Genomic DNA, 8,106 nt, shown 5'->3' with positions numbered 1-8,106 from the left:
CAAATGCTTTTATTAAGTATAGATGGTGGGCTTCAGTTTGACCCATTTTTCATTTCAATCAATTTTTACATTATTTAAGGTGTTTTTTAAATAGCTAAAACGCAAATTTTAAAAATCATGTGCCCCATTCCTTTTCATTTAGAATCAAAATAAAGTTGTATTTCAAATATCTAAAAAAATTAACAAATGAAACAAAAGATTTTAATGTGTTCAGTCTGCCCTGTAGGCAAATAATTAGAATGCAGCAGAAATTTTATTATAATTCTTCCATAATTATTTTTATCAAGATAGTAACAAATAAATCAGTTGTAATAAATTTATTTTTCTAAATCTAAAATCTAAAATAATTAAGTATTACTAAGTTTCTTGTGTGTTTTATTAATTGTAGTCCAAAGACAAGAAAATTTCCAAATAGAAAAATATTTTAACTGCAAAATAAGATATAAAGTACAGGAGATTTTGATACATGTTAATAAGAATGTTATCCCCTTGAAGAAATAATCTATGCCAGGCTTTAGTCACATTTGCTAAGCTCTGTTGAACATTCTACACAACTGAGAATAAAAAGAAGAAATGCCAAACTAAAATAAGGAAAGCATCAGACATAAAAATCCTGAAAGTCTTTTAAAATAAAAGCTTTTAAACATGATGTAGAAAAATGAATGTTATCATTGATTACAGCAAATTATTTTCATTTTCACAGGAAATAAACTGCATAGCTTTAAAAAAATGTTCCAGGTCAGTCTCTTTTTATGCGCCCTGCTGAGTTCCACTCACATTGACTTTCGTGACTTGTTTACAGCTGAATGGTTTCTGACCACTAGGTCCCCACCTTCTCAGTCATTCTCAACCTCCAGGTATAGCCAACACTGTTATTTTTCTGTGGTTACCTCCTTATTGCCAACCAACCATAAGCTCCCAGATTTGACAGTTATATTCTACAGAGGTGAAGGTTCGAAGTACCCCTTGCTCCACCCACTGCCACAGAATCAACTGCCTGGTTCACCCGCGTCTGCAGGCCTCCTACACCTACCTCTCTCTGGGCTTCTACTGCCACTGCACTGTTCTGGAGGGCACTGGCCACTTTGTCTGTGACTTGGTCAAGTAGTGCCAGGGAACCCAGTGTCTCTTGAAGACGCAAAACCAGCACAGGAGCTGCACCCTCTTCTAGGATGTGCAGAAGGCCTTTCAGAGCAAGTGGGGTAAAACCCCGGACCTCATGGAAGCTTCCATGGTCCTGGAGAAGAATCTGAAGCATGCCTTTTTGGATCTCCATGCCCTACTTCTGCCAACACAAACCCCCATCTCTTCCTGGAAAGCCACTTACTTCCTAGATGAGCAGGTGAAACTTACAAGAAGATTGGCACCCACTTGACTAACATCTGTGAGCTGACCAGCCCCAGGCTGGTGGGGCAACTCTCTCTTCCAAAGTTTACCCTCAAGCGTGACTAGGGGCCTCCCGAGCCCAGCAGTCTTTGAGGGACCCCTCTGCAGCCATCTAATGTCTGGCTTCTGCCTTAGTCACTCCCAGCTGCCACTAGGCAGCTTTTTATCCCTGGAGCCCTCTCTCAAGCTGTGGACCAAATGGAAACAATTAAGTTTTTGTCAGGAAAGAAAAGAGGAGAGAAGAGAAGAGGAGGGGAGAGGAGGGAAGGGGAGAGGAGGGGAGGAGAAAGGGATAGAGGGAGGGGGAGGGAGGGAGGATGGAGAAAAAAAGAGGAGAAAAGGAAGGAAGGAAGGAAGGAAGGAAGGAAGGAAGGAAGGAAGGACGGAAGGAAGGAAGGAAGGAAGGAAAGAAGGAAGGAAGGAAGGAAGGAAGGAAGGAAGGAAGGAAGGAAGGAAGGAAGGAAGGAAAACAACTATCTTACACCATACACAAAAATTAACTCAAAACGAATTAAAGACCTGAACATAAGACCTGAAATCATAAAACTCCTAGGAGAAAACATAGGCAGTAAGCTCCTTAACATCAGTATTGGCAATGATCTTTTGGATTTGACACCAAAAGCAAAAGCAACAAAAGCAAAAATAAGCAAGCAGGACCTCATCAAACTCAAAAGCTTCTGAACAGCAAAGGAAACCATCAACAAGGTGAAAAGGCAACCTACTGAACAGGAGAAAATGTTTTGCAAATCATATGTTTGATAAGGAGTTAGTATCTAAAATATATAAGAATTCATACATTTCAGCAGAAAAAAATAAACCCAATATTTAAAAATGGGCAGAGGACCTGAATAGGAATGTTTCCAAAAAAGACATACAGATGGTCAACAGACATATGAAACAGTGCTTACCATCACCAAACATCAGGGAAATACAAATCAAAAAAACCACAATGAGGTATCACCTCACACCTGTCAGAATGGCTGTTATCAAAAAGAAAAGAAATAGCAGATGTTGAGGAGGATGAGGAGAAAAGGGAATCTTTGTGACTGTTGCTGGTAATGTAAATTGGTGCAGCCACCATAAAAACAGTATGGAAGTTCCTCAAAAAATTAAAATAAAACTACCAAATGACCCAGCAATTCTACTTGTGGGTATTTATTCAAAGGAAATGAAAACACTAACTGGAAAAGATATCTGTACCCTCATTTTTATTGCAACATTAGTCACAATAGCCAAGATATAGAAATAATCTGAATTTCTATTCACCCATTGATGGGTGAATAGAAAATGTGAAATACACACACACACACACACACACACACACACACAGGAATATCCTTCAGCCATAAAAAGAAGAAAATCCTGCCAGTTGCAACAACCTGAGTTGACCCTCAGGGCATTACATTAAGTGAAATAAGTCAGACAGAAAAAGACAAATGCCATATTATCTCACTTACATGTGGAGGATAAAAAACAAGCTCATACATACAGAGAACAGATTGTCAGAGTTGAGGAGAGAAGGGTGGGCAACGTGGATGAAGGGGTTAAAAGGTACAAACTTCCAGTTATTAAATAAATAAGTCCCAGGGATGTTACATGTAACATGAGGACTATAGTTAACAATACTGTATTGTATACTTGAAAGTTGCTTAGAGAGATTTGATGAGCTCTTGCAAGACCTCGGCCTCTTTCCAGGCTGGCGCTGACTGAGTAGAAGACCGTGTTCGGTTTAAGCATGAAGATCATGAAGCCCAATAGTGAGAAGCCAGACCAGTTAAGAGTCTGGCACCTTCCAGGCTCTCCTCCAGCTGGAGATGAACTTGGATCTCAAAACCCAGGCACAAAAGCTAAATATAATAGCAGCCAAGGATAATGAAGTTGGTAGCAATCAAAAAGCTATTATAATCCTTGTTCTTGATCCTCAACTGAAATCTTTCCAGAAAATCCAAGTCAGTCTAGTACACGAATTAGAGAAAAAGTTCAGTGGGAAGCATGTTGTCTTTGTTGCTCCAAGGAAAATTCTTCCTAAGTCAACTCAGAAAAGCCATTAAAACAAATAAAAATAAAAAAGCATCCCAGGAGCTGCACTCTGACAGCCATGTACAATATGATCCTGAAGGACTCAGTTTTCCCAATTGAAACTGTGGGCAAGAGAATCCACATGAAACTGGATGATAGCCGGCCGGCCCATAAAGGTTCATTTGGATAAAGCCCAGCAGAACAATGTGGAACACAAGGTTGAAACTTTTTCTGGTGTCTCTAAGAAGCTCACAGGCAAGTACGTTAATTTTGAATTCTAAGTTTCAGTTGTAAATAATTATATGAACTATCTAGACTTATTATGCTGACCATTTCAATATTTGTATATATAACAATGTTGTACACCTGAAGCTAATGTTATTTATCAATTATATCTTAGTTTTGTTTAGATAAAGAAGAAGAAAAGAAACATTCATCTATCCATAGCACCTTTTGCCAAAATTCCTAGTTTAAGATCTAATTCTAGCATTGAACTTACACAAGTGACTTACCTTCTCTGTGCCTTAGTTTCTTTATTTGTAAAATGGGCTAGTAATTTCATAAGTTTGTTGTGAGAATGAAATGAGTCAAATGTAAAGAGCTAATAATTACCTCTGGACTATACAGTAATCACTAAGTAAATATTGGATATTATTAATACCTTTTCAAAGATAATAGATAGAACAGCAAAAGAGCCCCAGGTAAGGAGTCAGAAGACCTGGGTTCTAAATCCAGGTCTGGAATTACCTTACTGTATCACCTTACGCAAGTCACTTCACCTCTCCTTGGCTTAATTTCCTCTCGTATATAGTAAGATGGCTGGACTACAATTTCCCTCAGTCCTTTATAATTGTATGTTTTCAGTTGTATCACATTCTTAATTCTGCATTAAAGGGAGGTTAAAATGAGCATACATTAAGTGGAAATCAAGTCTTTTGTTCCATAAGCATTTTACCAAGGCAGTATGCCAAGATAAATGAAAGACATTTCACCCTAGGGGAATTCACAAGACAGTATACAGACAGATTAAGTAGCTCCAGACCTGGGGTTTGCCACCAAAGAGTAAAAGTTGGGAGCATATTCTGTGGGCTAGAGAAGCTATACCATAAGTTCTGCTTCCAGTTTGTTAATAAAGTATACTGAACCACTCTCAATGAAATGAGACAAATATCAATCAGATAATGAGTCTACATTTACTCTGGCCCAGGCATGAATAGGCATGAAAATATCATAGAATGTGCAACTGCAACAGAAAGAGCACCCTATTTCTAAGTATGCAGAGTAGGAATCAAGGAGAACTTCTGACGTGGTTTTAGACAGAATGAAACAGTCACCCTACCCTTGGTACCTAAATTCCACAACTAGTGCTTTCTTCCTTTAGCTAGAACATTAAACTCCTATTAAAATGCAATTGACTCTGAGAGGAATAGCAGTCATTTATGTCTTAGTATCTCTCCTAAAAATAAAAACCTAAAAATATTTTTTTAAATGTTGGGGAGGAAAGCATGAGGACAGAACTCCTCTACTAATTAGATGGAAAAGCAAAGGCAGGTGGGTAATTATAAAAGTGCTCTAATCTTTTCATACTCACATTTCATTTAAATAATGGCTAATTAAATTGTGTAATCACAATGACAAATAAGCAGGTTTAGGAGCAAGCACAGGTCCCCGCTGTAATACGACACCTTTCCAGGGGAGGAGTACAAGGAAACACTGGAGAGCAGCGGACTAACAGGAGCGCCCAGCCAGCGTGGGCATCGGGCAGCATGTGGATGGGTCAAGAGCTGCCACTGTACTTCACAACTTTGCTCAGGGCTGGGTCCAGCCCATTTACCGCTACCAAACTCTACCTCTGCTGATTCAGAAATCCAGTACAACACAAAACCCAAATACGTGAATGTCATCATATTGTCGAGCCACGTGTTATATGGCAAGTACATTCACTGCGCACTACATGCTAAGTTCAGTCAGGTGCTTTATCTGCTTGTTATCTTCTTTGGTCCTCAGCACAACACTGTGACAGCATCACTATTCCATTCTACAACTGAGGAAACTGAGGCATACACAGGTTAAGTGGTTTCCCTAAAGACAAAACAGCTCTGAAAAGGTGGAACCAGGATTCAAACCCATGTCCATTGACTCCAAAGCCCAAGCTGCTTTTTACTGTTTTGTTTAATATTGTATGTGTTACTAGGAAGTATTACCAACATCTGTGTACCATTCATTAACTAAAACTTTTTTGGAGCATTAATCAGGCCCAGTGCTGTGCATGAGGCATATGAACACGAACACAGAGCTAGTGCTGAGGAAATCTGAATCTAGTAAAGAATAAAGCATAGTCAGAGCATCCAAATGTTAACGCTCCTTCTAAGTGGTGTGTGTAAACCTCAGGGAACTTAGTTAACGTCTTTCACTTTCAGTTTTCCTGCGTGTAAAATAGGATAAGAGTTCCTACCTCATAGGCTTGTTGGGCAGAATCATGAGATAAAGATATTAATAGTTAGCAAAGTGCCTGGAAAACAGTGAGCACACAAGAAACATTAGCGAATTATCGTCTCTGATGCTGTGAACAGGCAGGGCTCAGGGGAGGTAATCACATGGGTCCCCTGCTAGATTAGAATATACGCAGAGGGGGATGGCCTGGGACAGTCTCAGACATTGTCACACTTCTGAAGATTCCTAGGAAATGAAAAGTCTTGAAGTCACTTTAAGTCATGAAAACTGTCTTAATTTGGAAATCAAAATGTTCAGTCCCATTTAAGAAGTAAAGCTGCTAACCTGGCTTAACGTTAAATCATTTCTGGGGAAGGTTTTGCTAAAGGCTGACAGCGTTTGGTGAGAAAGACGCCCTCGCCTTTTCTGTCTTCCTCACGGTGCCCCCAGCCCTCAGCAGTTCTCTGTCCCCAGCTTGTCAGTGGGCTTCTCACGGAGGCAGACAAAGTGGGATGGAAAAGAGGTAGGGGGCAGTAAGGCACTCTTATTTTCACTAAAGAAGGCCCCAAATGCAAGAGAGATCTGGGGCCAGTTTCTTGTATTTGGGCCTCCTTTGCCTTGGGTGTTTAAAAATGACCCTTTTTGTCCAACAATTCTTCAAAACCTCCTCTCCCCCCAAAAAAAATTTTTTTTAAGAATACTTGACGACCCTTCCTCTTACAAAGGTAATGTTTTTCTCTGGCTGGCCACCTCTTCTCTAGGGCTCTCCTGGAGGGGAGCCTCCAGGCGCAATCTTGGGAAGGATATAAAATGACTCCAGGCTTGCTCACCTTCCCACACCGCTCACATTTGCTCTAAGCGAAACGCTCCACTTCCCCCAACAAACTCTAGGAGCAGCCCCCTTGTTCTGCTTCCAGAGCTGCTGGCCAGCTGGTCTTTGCCTCTTCCGATTTCTAGGCAAGACTCAGAAAGCAGCTGTGTGTCTCCAGAGCTGCTGCAGACACGTTGGTCCGCGTGGTCCCTTGGAGCCTCCTCTCCTGACTGCAGGTGAGGGTAGAGCACCCTCGATGCTCCTGCTGGGGGCAGGGTACTCACCGCCCTGCTCTTCCACAAGAAACCCTCCTTAACGAACCTCCCATCTCCACTCCCCTCATCCTTCAGTGTCCACAATGAGGGTGGGGTTTTCCCTAAGAGTTGAGAAACTCATGAAAATTTCTATCTTTGGATGGTACCTAACTTTGAAATTTCACACTTATTGCATCTTGGTGCCTCAGTCAAAAATGCCAATTGAATATTCTGTTAATTATTTTTATTATCATTTTTTTAAAAGATTTTATTTATTTTCAGACAGAGGGGAAGGGAGGGAGAAAGACAGGGAGTGAAACATCAGTGTGTGGTTGCCTCTTGTATGCCCCCATCTGGGGACAGGACCTGGCCCGCAATCCAGGCATGTGCCCTGACAGGATAACGAACCAGCAACCTTTTGGTTCACTCAATCCACTGAGCCACACCAAGCAAGGCTTTATTATCATTCTATTGAAATATAAAGCAACTGTCATACTGTGGGGTATGTGCTATACTACAAATATAAACGAAGTGCTTTGGTGATATAGAGGGCAGATAAACACATTTTATCCAGGATTGAGAGTAGAAATCAGACATGAAAGGCTTCACTGAGGTGGTAACATGGCATTTGAATTGCAACTTCAAGGCCCTATTTGTTCATTTAACAAAGATTGACTGAGTAGCTATTATGTTCTAAGCAGTATTCTCGATGCTTGGGATCAATGAGTGAGCAAAACAAGGTCCCTGCTCTCATGGAGCCAACATTCTACTAGGAGGATGGGAGAGCAGGCAACATAATAAACTACATAACTCAACAGAAAAAAGAAGGGCAGGAAAAAGAAGTTCATTAAACTGAACTAAAAAGGAAAATAGAGACAGACTCAGAGAGCAGGATGACAGCTAAGGGGTCGGGGCAGGGGAGGGGAGGAGGGATTGAGCAAAAAGCATAAAGAACTCATGGACACAGACAGTAGGTGATTGCTGGGGGGGAGAGGGTATAAGGGGAGTAAATGGTAATGGAAAAATACAATTAAAGAAAAAGTATTAAAATAAAAAATAACAAACAAGAAATAAAGGTAGAAATATAAGTTCATGAGCCAGAAAAGAAGAAAGACATCTAAAGGAGAGAAAAGTATGAACAGAGACCTGGAGGCTCAAGGGAACGGCACAAAGAACAGCATGACAGTGTGGTGTGACCAGAGT

The 8,106-nt window shown here is 40.6% G+C and overlaps 1 pseudogene; it reads left to right on the top strand.

Moving 5' to 3' along the window:
- The first annotated feature begins 3,112 nt into the window (after nucleotides 1–3,112).
- On the top strand, nucleotides 3,113–3,686 carry LOC150015248 (small ribosomal subunit protein eS7 pseudogene; annotated as a pseudogene).
- The last annotated feature ends 4,420 nt before the right edge of the window (nucleotides 3,687–8,106 follow it).

Source organism: Furipterus horrens, unplaced genomic scaffold (assembly GCF_987537825.1).
Source record: "Furipterus horrens unplaced genomic scaffold, mFurHor1.1.pri manual_scaffold_3, whole genome shotgun sequence".
NCBI lineage: Eukaryota > Metazoa > Chordata > Mammalia > Chiroptera > Furipteridae > Furipterus > Furipterus horrens.
This window is presented reverse-complemented; position numbering and strand designations above follow the sequence as displayed.